Genomic DNA, 17,075 nt, shown 5'->3' with positions numbered 1-17,075 from the left:
TTAATTTCCATATATATATATAATACCATGTACCCCAACAGGATAAGAGATATACAAGAGTGGTTGGGCCTATCCCTACCGACAAATTATATATACCCCACCCCTTACCTGCACATCTAATTATAATACATGATTTAATATGGGAGAAACAAAATGCTTCTCCTCCACATAAGAGAAAGTTGGGTAGCTAGTGTCGTTTGGAGAACTGGTTCACACATCACATATCTGAACTGTTCAAATTTGTTCATATCATTGAAAAGTTCATATACATTGTTTGCTTTCGTTAAATTTACAGATCTAAGATCATCATAACATATACATTCCATTAAAAAATGATACTCGTTTTCTACATCATTGTTGCACAATTAACATAACCCATTATTGACAGGAATCACAGGTCGGGCATGCCTACCTTTTTCTATTTCAAGGGGCAAAGAGCCACATCTTAAGTTACATAAAAAAAATCTTTTACATTTGAGATGTACAGATTTTGCATAATCGCTAGTGACAGACTCGTACTTGTTAGCGCGTTAGCGCACCATGTTAAATATATCGCAAGCCCGATGTAGTTTACACGCCAATAAACGTCAAAAATATGACAACCAATCCTTATATCTATATTCCAAACCAACAATATTAGTTGTGCAATGTTGCGAGAATTGTTAATTTCTGTTTTAAAACTCTTATACACACCGACTGGGTCAGCGGTAAATTGTTCGGAACAGCCGGGTAGTTTCGCATTCCACAGTCGTTGTCAAGGGCAACCAGGCCGTCAAAAACAATAAACAAGAAAGTTCCACAGTAAACACATCAATTTCATAATTGATTTTTTTTTATTCAAATGCATATATGTCAATTACCAATTTGTATACTAACATGTAACATCCCCGTTGTAGTTCATTGGAAAATATGTTACAATGGGACCAGTAGAGTTATCTAGGCACTATGCAGTGCAAATGTAAATATTAGTTAATATAGTCTAAAAACTTCAGTTAATTGGTTAGCTTCACATGAATTCCAACCCATATCTCTTTGAAGGGCTACATTACTTGGTTTTCTAGCAGCACCCAGAAAATACCTGCATGCTTTATTTTGAACCATAGCAACTTCTCCATATTTATTCAGACCCCAGATTCCAGTACCATAAAATAGCACTGGTTCCACTAGGGATACATACAGCTTACAGTAAACATCCTAACACATTTCTCCAGCATGTACATACTTAGAATAAAGAGCGTACAATGCTCTACTTGCAGATTTACACAGTTCTTGTACAGTAAAATGTAAAGAGATATGGCGGGTTGCTATGCCTATTTCCCCAAAGCTATGTTACGCTAGTGCGCGCATCCAACCGTGCACTGTTATGACCCGTCCTCAGCTATGTTTTTTTATACAGGTAGCAATATCGGAATCCCGTGTCTAAGAATAGATTATTGTGAACAGACCTTATATTTGGTATTTCGGCATTATTTGTTGGTGTTTAAGCACTTGATATAATTACTATTGCCAGTTGGAGGGTAAAACAATTCATAAATTTCATCAAAAATAGTCTTACCTACAAAGTGTAGCTGTACTGTACACGTGTACAGGGATTTGTTGACAAAAGTATGTCGCACTAAATAATAAAGAAATTATTACTAACAAAACTGATAAATCAATAGGTATGTTATTAAAATGAAAACAAAATTGTCCATCGATTTAAAAAAACACTATTGCCTTATTAAGGAAAATGATCACATGCCTAAATATTTAAAAAAAACAAAACTGAAGGAGGATTCGAATCTGCACCGTTTATTTTCTAGTCGCAAGTAAACTGCGTTACACATTCAGCTACATAGAACATATAGATATTGGCAATTACAAACTTATTTAACCCGAGAAACATCGGTCGCAGTTTAGAGAAACTTGATCACCCCTGTTTTTCATTATTTTGAGCACTTTCCCAAAGGAGGACCACTTTTCCGTAATACGATTTGATTTTGCAAATAACATCACGGTGACAAAAAAAATATTCAAAAGTTGGTCCACGGATGGGAAAGTGTTGAAAGTATTTGTTTAAGTCCGGGAAACCCCATCACTTTCATAGATATAGTGTATATGGCTATATTTGCAGTATCATATTAGCAATACCTAATTTCTCAGCAGTTTCAAAATTCATATTCAATTGGTTTTGTATCTTTTGTATGCATTTTTGCTACCCGAAATGCTTAACTCCTTTATTTTTTTCCCCGTTTTCATAAATGCCGACTTAGGGAAATACGGGCAGTTTTCCGCCATACCTCTCTTTCAGTGTTCATGAAACCATAAACCAAGATATTTGTAATTCTGGATTTTTTCTATAGGTATATCCCCACATGTAAAATAAAAATTTGTTATAGGTACAGATGGATTGCGAAAATGCACCACTTTAGTTTTTTCTTGATTTGTGCCTTATTTCCACTTTTTACACCAACTACCAAGCTTGTCTAACATATGTTACATCGACTCCTCATCTGGTGCGATAAGTGCTATATCATCATGGATACCTGGGCATCATCGACCTTGACACCTTTACCTAGTGATTTTATATCAGAGTGGACGCCAGATCATTTATATATAATGAAAAAATTGTTGGGGAGACTTAACATCCCTGTTTCAATCCTTGTTTTACTTCAAAGGCCTCCGTAAGTTTACTGTAAATCTTTACCCTTGATTGTATATCATGGTACATTTTTTTTTACTAATTTTCCTATTATTTGAAATAGAATATAAAATGTACTGATGATCAGGACAACTTCTATTTTTCTAAAACCATTCTGTTCTTCACCTAGGAGAGAATGGTTTTAGAAAAAGGCATTTGATTGTGTTAGACGGTAGTTTTTATGGATTAAAATGCAACAATTTGGTATCCATGGTAACAGAGGTCAATATTGTTTTAATGCCTCCGCTTGGAGTCGAACCCGGGTCTTCTGATTTGCTAGTCTTACGCTCAACCGAATGAGCTCAAGAGGAATTCTCTCTAGCCGAGTCGGTAGGAAGCAGCTAGTATTTTTACCAGGGTGATAAAAACACATGAATTAAGTCCCCCAGTCAAGTCTAGGGACTTCTTAATTAACTTGTCTTTCTCATTATCTATTCTCTTCTTTATTTGGGTTTGTCCGTCCGTCTGTCAGTCTGTCTGTTTGTCACGCTTCGTTTCCGTGCAATAACTGAAACAAATGTTAACTGATTTTCTTTAAACTTGCTAACAGGGTTAAATGCTAAGGGCTCGGCCAAGTTCGATGACCACTTTCAGGGGACTTTATTTGGCAGAGTTATGGTCCCTTGAATAACGAAAAACGTCATTATCTGCCGTTTCCGTGCAATAACTACAAAAAGTGTTAACCGATTTTTCTTGAAACTTGGTACCAGGGTTAAATGCCTTAAGGGCTCGGCCAAGTTCGATGGCCACTTTATTTGGCGAAGTTATGGCCCCTTGAATAACGAAAAACGTCATTATCTGCCGTTTATGTTAATTAACTCTCACAAATATTATCCGATTGTCTTCAAACTTAGTAACATGGTTAAACGCATTAAGAGCGCAGGCAAGTTTGACAACCATGGCCTCTTGATTAACGAAAAACGTCATTTTCTGCAGTTTCCGTGCAATAACTGCAACAAATGTTATTTGTGCATATTTACGGATAATAAATGCGGTTAGTAAATTATGATGAATTAAACTATTCATTTACACTGTAATACCTACATGTTCAATAAAAAGTCTGTATAAGGTTGTTTTTTCTTCGAGTTTCAAGCTATACATTATGTCTCAACAGCACGGTACTCACATGTTTAAACCAAACCTCAATAATGTTTACCTACAATATGTCCTGCAATCGGGGGATATAAATTCCACGAATTTGCTTGTTATTGTTAGGGACTACATACATGTCGGGTAACAACGAAGCGTGAATATTGATAGCTGTGTATATGTGCTGAACGGTTCCCTTTTCCCGATCGCACATCATGCCGAAAGTGATAGGGTTTGAACATAGGTGTACGGCAAGGTTCCGATTTGGGGTTTAAAATAGGTGTACGGCAAGGTTACGCATTTGTATCTCCTCAATTTTCTTCTTTCTCATGCCATTTTCTCGTTCATGGCTGCAGTAGTAGTTTGTGAAACTCTGTAGCATTCCTGTTACAGTTATAACTTCTCTAATCACCTTGCCATTCACAATTCTCACAATGAACTCTCGTTTACGACAGCATTACAGACATTATAATTAAATTCAATGATAGTACGGACTTTTATGATTATTAAGCCATTTGAAAAAATCAGTCTTCTAGGAAAAGAACTGTTCTTTTAGAGTCCTTGTTCATTCCCCAAAGTCCATAAACCAGCATATCGTCCAGAAAGTCATATTGTGGGTTTTAGCTCACCATAGGACCAGTGAGCGTATACCTGAGCGCGGCGTCTATCGTCCGTCCGTCCGTCCGTCCCCTTTCCTTTAGCATGCTACTTGTCCCGAATGGCTTAGTGGGTTTTGACTTAATGTTGTCTGGAGCATCTATCCTTCGGCAAAGAAGACTTATTTTGTGTAAATGGAAGGTGTGACCCCCCGGGGGCAGAGGGATGGGGCCCGATAGGGGAACTTGACGTAAATGTTTAAAATCGACCCCACTTCACGGGGGCAGAAAAAAGGAGCCCAACAAGTGACTGGTGTTTCTGAGAGACAGAGCCCCCCTCCTCCTTCTGCAAATTTACTTCCACCGTTTCTTTAAGCATTACATCCATCCTACTTTTCATCCTGCAATTAATACTTTCACCGCTCCTCTCAATCTTCCATCAACTGTCCAACTCGTCAACAATCCATCCTTCCGTTCTACTGTCTGTCAATCCTCCCTTTTAAACTTCTCATCCGGCCTCCCCTTCCACCCTTCATCCTTCCTTGCACTAGCCCAGCTATACTTGGTTTAACAATGTTTTATTTATAAATATGCTGTAAATAACGTATAATTTTACATGATGTAATATTAGGTATCTGGCAACAAGAGTAGGCTCTTATATTAAGCCATCTCCCAACAATGAGAAGATTGCAGTATAACACAAACAGGTTAGATAACATCAATAATTACATAAATTCAACTGATATAGCTAATTTAACAATCGAGGCCGACCATTTGAAATAATAGGCTATACTTTACCAACACTATGCTGTAACTGCAAAGTAATAGCATTAATGACATTAATGACATATTAAATGCTGTACACGTATTGGAAACAAATAATCGTAAACGCAATCAACAATATCTTTGAACTCGGTCCCATTTTGTCTATACTTGTACTTGTTGGAAGATTTTCGATTTTTTTTTAAATGTATCAGCGAAATCCGACTGTCATTTTCCAGTAGGAGACCTACGTGATGTATTAGTGTAGTTTTGAAAAAAGGTAATTCAAAATATACATCATCGTGCTGTAGCTTTAAGAAGAACTTAAAACAGCGGGGTATGAATGGTCATTAGGAGAGAGTTGTTTTCAAACTAAAAAAAACAAATGATTATTTTAATGACCTTTTACACAACCCTCAATGTTAAGATATACGCCCATTCGGTAGCATGATGACTAAATTAAAAATGAGATTTAATATTTATAAGGAAAGAGTCGTCTAAAAAACTGGTCGCTTTAACATCTCAATGTTGTCTCCCTTGTTCAAAAACTTACCTCGTCTCGTTAATAAGCGAAGGCAGCTATAATATTTACTTGAAAAGTCAGTCATATATATCAGTATTCCAATAACCAACATATTGTTCAAACGGCCACGCGCTTTAAGATATAAAATTCCCCCGGGGGTTGGTCGGTTCTGACTGACTGTACGTGTAACAAGTTGAATGCTCGTGAGCAGGGACGTATACTGTCCCTGTCGTGAATGACATTTTGTCTTATCACAAACATGCAGTCGGTCAGAAACATCCAGTGCACTAGCATGGTATTTGACAATAACATGTATCCTCGTTTTCTCGGTCAGGATTACTTCTGTTAACTTCCCCACACTCCTGCCCTAGCATTGTATTTGATAATAACATGTATACTCGTTTTCTCGGTCAGGATTACTTCTGTTAACTTCCCCACCCTCCTTCAGACCCCCATTCACCCTCCTACAGACCCCCATTCACCCTCCTTCAGACCCCCATTCATCCTTCGTCCTCGACGCACAAACAACCTCTTTACACAGAAGATGTGTGTAGATGATATCCAACAGCGACCAGCCAGGGTCCGATTCCCTGATCAGACGTGAAAAGGTATGGGGCCAACTGACCGATTACGTGGGGTTTCTCCGGGTACCCCGGTTTCCTCCCACACTGAGACTNATAATATGACACATGATACAATTCATACAATAACAACCCATTTCAATAATTCTTTTAGCTAAATTATTTTAGATATTAAGTAGCTTCATTACTCTTTGTATAAATTTACTTACTTTTGTTAAGAGTACCGTGTTACAAATTGAGAACATTCCTTTCATTTTGATATAAGTTGGGTTGACATAATAATAATTTGGTATATAAAGTTGTCTAAGAGCTACAACAGATACATTAGTACATTGGTATAAGTAGTGGTATTCGTCCCCAACACAGTTATTACATAGGGGACATAACCTTTCCTCGCGTGGGACTCTATTCCATCTTCCTGTTTCTATAGGAAATTTTATATTTGATGTTCTTAATTTACATATTACTTTTCGTTCATTACGATTTAGCTTTAAAAGATATGGTTCAATATTAAACTGAAATTTGAATAAGGAGTAAACTTGCCCTCGCGAGGAGGTTTCAACATCATGAAACCAACCCTGAATGAATTGATCGCATAATCTCTGCTTAATGATATTTTTCAAGCATTGTCTAACAATTGTACATGATATTTGGAAAGTTCATAAATTATTAAATCCAGTATTGTTTAAGATATCTCGTATATACGTTAACCATTTAAAACTCCGCAAGTTCACGCGGGAACAAGAATGTCCGCATCCTCAATATTTAGCTCACGTGGTCCGAAGGACCATAGTGAGCTTATGCCGTGGCGTAGCGTCCGTCGTCCGAAGTCAACCTTTTCTTTAAAACACATCTCCTCTTAAACGCCAAAGAAGGATTTCAACCAAATAGTCTGACGCGTCACTAGGGGAGGGCAATCATTTCTTAAATAAATGAGGTTGGTTCGACCCCTGAGGCTAGGGGGCGGGGTTCTGAAGGGGAACTTAGCTGAATTTGCTTTAAAACGCATCTCCTACTTAACGCCAGAGAGGATTTCAACAAAATTAAGTCTGAAGCATCATTAGGGGAGAGCAATAATTTCTTAAATAAATGAGGTTGGTTCGTCATATCGAGATTAACGAGGCACCCATCGATACGTCCATCTGATTATCTGGTCTTTCCTGGAAATAATCACGATATTCAGTGCAGAAAGTTCCCCGTAAATCTCGGTCAGTACAGGGCCGTATATAGATGTCCTCTTTGTTACGACTCATTGCAGCTATAAAAATTGCTTTTATGAAAAATATGATGCGTGTAAACACGAGAGTGGTTTAAGCCTGTCACCAAAACATACCTTATTCATATTCTTATCAGGGCGAAGGTCATTCCCTGGGAGCTTTGAATATCGAGAAATCGGTTAAATTGTACGATGTTAAGAAAATATTTTAGTTCTGTTTTAGTCAGACTTTTGACCAGAGCACTGCCTTTATTAGAACAATACAATAAGGCGTCTGACCGTCTGCGATCACTAGCGCTGTATCACATGGTCGCGGGTTCGAGGCCTGCGTGGGGCAGTCGCAAGTGATACACTCCCCAGGTCGATGGTGTTTCCGCGGGTACTTTGGTTTCCTCCAATATGCATTTATCTATAGAAACTGGAAGATGGATTGGAATATCCAAAGAAAACAGAACTTGTAATCTATGTTTTAATGAAATTGGTGATGAATATCATTATCTATTAAAGTGCGAACACGTATCTGTTAAACAAATAAGACAACTTTTGATTCCAAATTACTACTATACTTACTCTAGCCTTTTTAAAATGCATAGACTATTTACTATATGCAATGTAAAAGTTTTATTAAATGTTGGCAAATTTCTAGAAAAAACTTGAAAAGCTATTGAATGTACGTAATTAGTTTGTAGCCTTTATGCCTTTGTTATCCGCCATGTATATATGAATATGATACATATTGACCTCTTGTTACATACTTTGTATGTCTGAGACTCCAGAGAAATACAAATCTGAATCCACCAATAAAATCTGGCTCATTCTTAACTGATTAATTTATAGCTGTTAATATGACCTAAAACACAAACAAAATAAACAATAACTTGACCGGTTCTGTAAACGTAATTTAAATAGCATTTTTATGTCCTATAAGTACAGGATACGGTGTCATGATATCGTGACGTCACTTTGCAAGACAATAGACACGAAGTCCAAATAGCCGCGCTAAAAGGACTTGAGTAGAGTCTAAATTTAAGCTTTTTTGTTAACTAATTTTTCATATATTTTTGATAATTTTTAAGATTATCTTTAATTTCATGAGAACCTCAGAAGTGATTGTTTTAGTTCAACGAAGCTAAAAAGAAAACGCTCAGACTCATTTCAATAATCTTATTTAAACTGTAACCCTGTACTGATCATATTTGCAAGTAATAACACCATGATGTCATCACCAACTATGACGTCACAAGCAACAAAAACATGACTCAACAAACCTATGTTTAAGGGGAAACTAGAAGTGTTTTCCTTTGATTTTCCGGTCTTAATTATTCAAACATTTTCATTCTATTTATTTTTTATTGTAGGATTAATAGAATTTCATACTCGTTCGTTTCGGCTTTTATGAACGTAATAAAAATCTTATGAAAGTTGAACTCGTTTCAAATCATAGGATAGTTGTAACTGCCACCATTTGCCGAACAGATTTCAGGCATTCTAGAGAGGTTTCGCAATAAATCGAAGGAGACACATAAATTAGTTTGAAATCAAGTTAATGGACATTGAAATATGATGGCTACTAAAGCAAATGCCAAATAAATCGAGTGACGTCATAACAGAATTTTCTAATGACAAGTCATCTTCAAAAGACTTCTCTGAAAATAAAGTATAGAAAATATTTGGTTTGAAGAACAGAGCCGTTGGATTTCGGGATGGTATTTAAGCATAATTTCATATAATTTCTAGAATATTCAAGATGTATAATTTTCACTATGATACAAGAATAACCTATTAGTTCAGCCTCTAGTATTGCAATAGATGATAAATACAGATCATATATCAAATATCAAAAAGGTACAACAGTAAAATTATGTAAATATGCAGTTCTGTTTTTTGTAGTTTACTAGGTATTAATAAGTGTTTAAATAATTAAATGTACGAAATCAACATATGTGTATATTTCATATTTGGTTAGTTGTATAAAAATCTGACATGAAGAATTGAAAGGGTGTTTTTATTACATACAATACTCAGAAATGTTTCGGTCACATCATCTACATACCTATTTATATGTAATTATATGTTGTTCTTATATGAAATTATTTGTTGAAAATCCTATAAGTTGTAAAACATACGTGGAAAAAAAATATAAAAAAAATATGACAACAATTAATATTATAATTGACCGAATTTAGATTTTTTAAAAACTCGGTAGTAACGGCGTGTTTACCGCAACACGAGGGATCATAATCACACATCGCTTGGCTAGCGAACCATGAACGCGAGGAAAAATGGGTCAGTTCGCATTTCATAGCCGGTGTCGAAGCCGAGCAGGCCTCTCCAACGAAGCGACGTCGACAGCTAGCAAATACAGTCTGTTTGGAATGCATAGAGACAAATCCGACATATAAACAAAAAAAAACATTTTATGCAATCATACAATTTCCGATTTTTGCAGAATTGATTTTCTTTGTTGCCGTTCAGGTAGGTCACCGGCAATTCTAGGGTAATATATGTGGTGTAGTGTAATGTCAGTTGACGTCGTCCAATCAGATTGTCGGGATTGAGTTCACTCCCACAAAGGTCGAGGTCATCACCAGCGATCAGCTGTTCGCAAGTCCGCGAGAGTAAGAAAGCCAGGCGAGAAAAGCAACAACAGCAGGAGAATGAACGGATTTTATTGTGATTTTAGAACGTGTATCGGAGTATAAACAATCAAGGAGGGGAATCACACTCCCTGGTATGTATGTCTAACTCTACTTTTCTCGATTTCACCCCATTTTAGTACGATTTCTTTGTCCAGATTTAGCAGCTGACTCGTAAATGGGTCGATACTCAGGGGCTACATGTAGGTTGTGTATTATACCGGTAGCAGACCTGTACATATTTATTTCAGATATTATACTGTTTAAAGAAGTGAAATAACATCCGCAAAACATCGTTAACTATCTGTAAAAAAAGCTACGTGCATCAGCTCAGTTTTTCCCGCAGTTGTTTCAACCGAATGACAACAATTTCCATGAATTTTAATAAAATTATTCGGGAACGATGACATCATTTTCAGGTTCAAGTTTCACTTAGTAAATTGCTGATATTGAGCAAATTTGCGATTTTGTATGCAATAACTTAAAGTTTCATTACATTATTCGTGATATAATAGTATCAATGATTAAAATAATATACTTTGTGCAAACTGATATCGTATAAAATGTGTCTTGTACTTCCTTGTACTGGGCACTGCGTTGTATATACATAAACAGGGGATGATTAAAAATTATCATAACTATTCTACATGGAATGTTAGGTTAGAGAAAAAATGTCAGTTTATACCAATATTTTAGAAAGTTATACATAAATTACAAGTTTATACCGTATTGAAATATTATTAATTATCATATAATTATATAAAGAGAAATAGATAACGATGAGATGTATTTTAATCAGAGGGAGTTTATACTTAAATAGGAAAAGTGGAAATTTATTAATCATGGCAGGAAATGGATTAGCTAATGCCTTCAGTTATTCTTTGGATACGTTATTAGACCCATCCCTTTCCTAAAATCGTGGACATTTTTCTTGTGGAGGGATGGAATTGAACCTCCATGCTTCTAAGTTAATCAAAAGCTGATGACTTAATGAAAATTCTTTTTACAATAATGAATAGTTTTCTCTACTACATGAATGAGTTTGGTACACCCAACATACTCGTCAGAATTATATAGAATGAAATAGGAATTATTCTACCATCAATGTGATGTCCATCCTGTGTAGCCCTGAACCCCCTCCCGGGAAACCTTACTGCGTAAAACCCTCGAAACACAGGCCTTGGAAATACTTCAAAACTTTTATTTTTTGCAATCTTTGCAAAGTGAAAATGACGTTAGTTTTCTATTCTAGAATTAATATGGACTTTTTTTCAGACAGTTATTTCTCGAAATTAAGTCATGTCCCCCTCCCCTCCACTGCAACAAAACAACTTTTTTTTGTGGGGTGATAGCAGGAGAAGCTATTCTTAGCGTCCGCAGCTAAAAGCTAGGAGGCCCATAGGAGGGAACATTGCTTTTCGGCATACATTATATCAAAAATGATCAAATCTTTCAGACATATTTCTTCAACTCCAATCGACATTCCAAAATTTTCCAAGGAGATTTGTCAGATTTTTCACTTCTTTTGCTAAAGGCCTGCTAGAACAGACACGTATCTTCATATTTTAATTTTTAGAACTCTAAAGTTTATAGGTTACAAATACACCCCAGTTGATACAGTTGGTAAACGATTTAACTGTCAATGAGATTAAAACAAGAAAAACCCCACTGCACTGCACGTAGGTTTTGTTTCAAAAGTTTATTTTCCAATATTATGTGCTGTATGTAAACGGTAAACAGGTCTTTGTTCCTGTGACTCGACTCGTGTTAAATTCTCTACAAGTCGGAACACATCTTTCGCGATCTTTGTTCAGCGATGCCTTCGGGTTTGCTGCGTTAAATTTGAACAAACGGGTACGATAATGTTTCTTATCGAAACGCGGATTTGCCGTCCAAAATAACCGAACAATGGCGGTGCTACTCGGAAGGAACGTCTGTCAAAGGGTGTCTTTGAAAAGAAATTGCGCTCAAGGTTTGGTGTGCATTTTACTAAATGTTTTCTTGTAAACCTGTACGTGTCCACATACTTTTTTCAGAATATTTTCCGTCATTGCGCCGGTAAAAATGACTTTTTTCAGAATATTTTTCCGTCATTGCGCCGGTAAAAACGTCTGCAACGGTAATTCCATGCTTTTTTCATTTGGTTTTATAGAGTTGAGCTTCTCCGTATAAAATCTTGAGAGTTATGGCGGAGTATTATTTTTCTAAAGCAATCCCAGAATTGAATAATTCACCGATTTTGCGTGTTATGCATCGCAAGCTGCCGTTCTTGTCTACAAACTGTTCCAAGCTGTTCTGTCCATAAACTAGGCTCAAACAAATACCTACTAGATTTTACGTCATACTAAGCCCAGGGCAATCTGGATTAGTTGACGATCTTATGTTAAATCTGTCACAGATGATGGAATATATTGTTTTTTAAGATTTAAATAAAATCCTGATTAAAATTCAATGTCAGGGTTATTGTTTGGAAAAAATTAGACCACACACATTTGATAAATCCGGATTAAAGAGTCCGCTAGGGTAATGTATCATATTTAATACGTATCGATGCCATTCATTTGTTTAAAAAAAAACACAACACTTTTATTAAGAGGAAATACCTATAAAATAACACTGTTGTACGGAACATTTTGTTTTCGATAATCCGGATTTTTTTTCCGCAAAGGAAAAGGACTAGTCCAACTTTCAGGTGTTTTTTTTCGATAGAAACAAATAACAAAACAAAATTTTACATACATGTTTAAAAATTGTACCTATCGGGCTATACCAAAGGAATCTAAATCGGACAGGTGAAATACTTGAAAGAAAAACCGGAGGCTTGATGCCGAGGGATTGACTCTCAATTAATTTACCCCGATGGCTGCTGTCCGTATGATTGTTTCGGATTATTCGGCGAAAAAGAATGGTTTCTACGCCAAACATATAACGTGACGTCACATTCACTTGTTTTTATTTTGACGTCACAAGTGCATGTAGCTTGTTCAACCCTAAGGATAGACAGTCGACAGAGAAATTATTTCCGCCTGGAGACAAATCAATACAGGATGGTGAAATTGTTTGTTTCTTTTTCTCTCGAGAGATACGATTGTTTTTTCTCTCGAGAGATACGATATTTTTTTAATGATGACTAACGTAATGAATGCAATCATGTACAAATCTCATTCGAAGCAATCGCAGCCAAACGTCTAATTTAAATAAATCGGCCAGTCTAATTGATTACATAATCCTTTATGGCTAACATTTTCAAACTCTACATGGAAATCTACACGTACACATTCTCTTCGTCTTATAATCACAAAGAACGCAGGATTTATGTTTAGAGTGCAATAACTTCCTGTATGATATAGATCTACACACCCCAGATTGATATCGTGTTTTCTCCCGTTCCATGAAATCTGACAAGTAAAAACTTCTGCGCTGTATCAACTGAGGCAGGCTAACATAATTGTTTGTTTGTGCCTTTATTAGCACGGGGCGTGAAGCCGCGGTCGACCGGCACTTGATTGTTTTTAAGCTATTAAAATAAGATTTTATTTTAATTATTTAAGTTTAAACAGAATCGCTGTTTTGCAAAGTGCAACACTTTGCAGAAACGATTAAAAATGTACCTGGATTTGTATCCGTGTTACGCGGTTACGTGGCAACAGACAAGGAGATGTTTTCATGTCAGTGTTTTCCTATGATAATATTCTAGTTATTTTTTTTTTTTGCATGTAGTAGGTAGAAGATGAAGGGGGGAGGGAGCAAACAGTATTTTATTTAAGACCTCATTGCCGATAACTTCGTTTAAATACTTTGCCTGTTTGCAATTAAGTGGAGTGTGGGACAAGGTGTTGATGAGTTGAAATAAATTGATCTACGTTTGACAATAAATATGTTTAAAAGAAATCACCGAGGAAGCTCGCCAGAGCTACATACTTAGGCGATAATTCATGTAAAAATACTCTGGTGATAATCATAGGTGTGTGCTGTTTACTAAAGCTATTATCTAGATACACCTTTAGTTTCAGACCAACACGTACTTACCTTATATAAATACATATACGCCTCTGATAATACTGATAACTCAATAGTTTTTTTTATTAGCCCACCGTCATCTGATGGTGGCTATTCAAACCGCCCTTCGTCCATGATCCGTCCGTCCGTTGTCCGCCCTTAAACAATTCTTGTTATCGCTATTTCTCAGGAAGTACTGAAGGGATCTTCTTCAAATTTGATATGAAGGTTTCACCAGGTCCCTAGTTGTGCATGTTAATTTTGAGACTGATCGGATAAATGGCCGACAGTAAGCCATCTTGAATTTTGACAGCGAGTGTTTGTTATCGCTATTTCTCAGGAAGTACTGAAGGGATCTTTCTTAAATTTATAGGTTCCTCTTGGTCTGTAGTTGTGCATGTTCCGTTTGAGACTGATCAGATAAACAAAATGGAAGAAATTTAAGATGAAATTTGGAACTAGAAAGCTGTCGGTCATAAACAAACCAATACAGAAACCGAAAGTAAAAATAGATTTATGTTGATTGTCGTGTCACTTGACCCCCGTTGTAAGATAAGAAAGTCAGGAATATGGTGCCCTCATTGATAACAATGGTGTGTGAATTTTTGATATTTCGGGAAAATCGGTTTCATGTTAAAAACAAATACAAATGTAGATGTTAAGAACTTGAGACGTCTTTGAGATGTTCCTAAAGTAAACATTTTATTACTGGTGTGGTTATCCAGACTAGTACATCAGTAATGGTTTTAAACGTCTCACGTCAATCGGATTCCATTCGAACTTTTCCGGCATGTTCGGAATAAATTGCTTTTCGCATCCCTTATTTCCGGAAAGGCTCGAGGGTTTCCGATTAGCCTGTCATACATTAACGAATATTTATTAGGACAAAAAAGTCCGCGCGATGACGTAGTAAGATCGTGTAATGCTTTGTCGACAAAACTTTTTTTTTTTTTTATTAAAAATGATTGATTCCAGAAGACATACAAAGTTACTTCTTAAATAAGAAAAAAAAATGAATTATTGAGGTATCTCATTTTATTCCAAAACTGCATATTATAAGGAGAAAATAAATTTTGAAAATGCAATTAATGAATCTCGTTGAGCTGACAAATATTGACCACTTGATCCCTTTGGTCAGTGCGGTATTTATTTCCAAGGTCGTGTATAATAACAGAGTGGCGGCGTGTTATGTCGGTCAGCTGTCAATCAAAGATCACGTGACACGAAGGTTTGTTAGCTTAACTTCCACACATGAAACCTTAATAAATCGGACCCCGGTGATTCGGAAATCAGGCGTACTCGGGAACGATACACTACAACTTGACCTGTGGATTTGGATTAGAAGTTCGGCCCTATAGACTTCGACTTCATTCTATCTGGTCTGAGAACATCATCCTCGAGATCCAGGGGTTACGTTTACAGCAAAAGTGAGAGTAACCCCTGGATATCGAGGATGGAGAACCATTTACAGTTATGTATACAGTCAAGTCGACATAGGCCTGGCGACTGTCGCAATTATCTATAGGATGACAGACCCTCTTTAAATCATCTCTAAAATATGAATATTGTGCGTTTCAGTCAAGACAATTATTAATGAAGTAGTTAGTTTGTAAAGCGTGCCTACAGTTATATAACTATTACCAATGCCACTGTTGTAAAAATATCCGTCTATGACCTTTTAAGAAAGCATAGAAGTCAAATATTGCCATGAGTTTGAAATATTGAAGAAGTTTGAGTTTAAATGTTTGTAAATATAAATAAAAAAGAGAAATAAAAAACCTCAGGCGTCGAAGATGGAACTGGGAACCTTTTTATTACAAAGCCTTCACGATATCGATGTTGTCGTACGTATACAGGAACATCTAAAGCTCCGGAGCGTGCAGTGTATGGGTTACAAGGCATATGAAACAGTTGACATGGGGAAGTAACTCTGAGTCAGAAAAACGCCTTTTGGATGCTAAATCTTTTATAAAGAGGGGAGATTACTCTATAGTAAAAACATCTGACTGGAACTCTTTGCGATTTACTCATTCACCCCTGAAACTTCATAATAAACTATTCAAACCTTTGAATTGGAAGAGGTCAAATGTGTCTTCAGGGATGAATGTACCGTACTTATAAGGATTGAAGATAGAATTCCATTGATTTTGCTCATAGTTGATTATATTTGTCATGTATATTTATTGTAATGCATCAAAAACAATATTACTATACTGACATAATCTGTGTTTGGTCGGGGAAATGTAAAAATCTGATATTCCAGAAATATTTCTTGTTTTTCTAAAGAAGTCCTGCAAGTCTTGAAAAATTGAAAAATCGTTTTTCAATATTTCAAAAGAAAAATATATCATAAGATAGTAGTTTTTATTAGTAAGTATGTTATAAACAGAATAAAGCATGCCTTTTTCCATATCACACCCGGTATCAACCCTCGACCAATATCAGCCCTATGGCCTTCGGCCCTTGGGCTGATATTGCAGTCTCGGGTGAAGACATGTAGTTTCCCTCATGCTGAACGAAAACAATCAACCATGACAGTGAAGTTAATTCTTCGCTATATTTGTATTTTCTTGTGTTTCCTGCAATATCGGTCAAGGTCCCTCCCGAAATAGCGGGTAAACGCAGCGTAAAGTTCCATACACGTTCACATGGTGTACTCGCGTGCGGAGTTAACACCCAGCATAACATTAGACAGAACTCGGTTATTAGGCTACCATTGTGACCGCAAACCACACAGTGACCGAACTGTTTGGTACCCACTTATACGTGCTACTTTAGTTACTATCACATGACTGGTCAAGCGTCTTCGGACACCGGCATTCTCTGATCTGAAAAATAAAATTCTGATTGAAAACAATAACCAAACATGATTTGGCGGAGAGTGGACAAATGCCGGCCAGCAATTAGCTATCTATGTTGATAAATCCCGTTGGGTTATTGTTTTCAATCAGAATTTTGTTTTTGAATCTTAAAAAAGTATTCTAGTCGTGAAA

General features: G+C 36.4%; 1 protein-coding gene across 1 annotated transcript in view; it reads left to right on the top strand.

Moving 5' to 3' along the window:
* The first annotated feature begins 9,977 nt into the window (after positions 1-9,977).
* Positions 9,978-17,075, top strand: part of LOC110455148 (monocarboxylate transporter 5-like) — a 32,095-nt gene continuing 24,997 nt past the window's right edge. The window contains exon 1 of the mRNA XM_021505107.1: positions 9,978-10,178. The gene's annotated coding sequence lies outside the window, so the exon portion shown is untranslated. The remainder of the gene's footprint in view (positions 10,179-17,075) is intronic.

Source organism: Mizuhopecten yessoensis, unplaced genomic scaffold, assembly GCF_002113885.1.
Source record: "Mizuhopecten yessoensis strain PY_sf001 unplaced genomic scaffold, ASM211388v2 scaffold8149, whole genome shotgun sequence".
NCBI lineage: Eukaryota > Metazoa > Mollusca > Bivalvia > Pectinida > Pectinidae > Mizuhopecten > Mizuhopecten yessoensis.
This window is presented reverse-complemented; position numbering and strand designations above follow the sequence as displayed.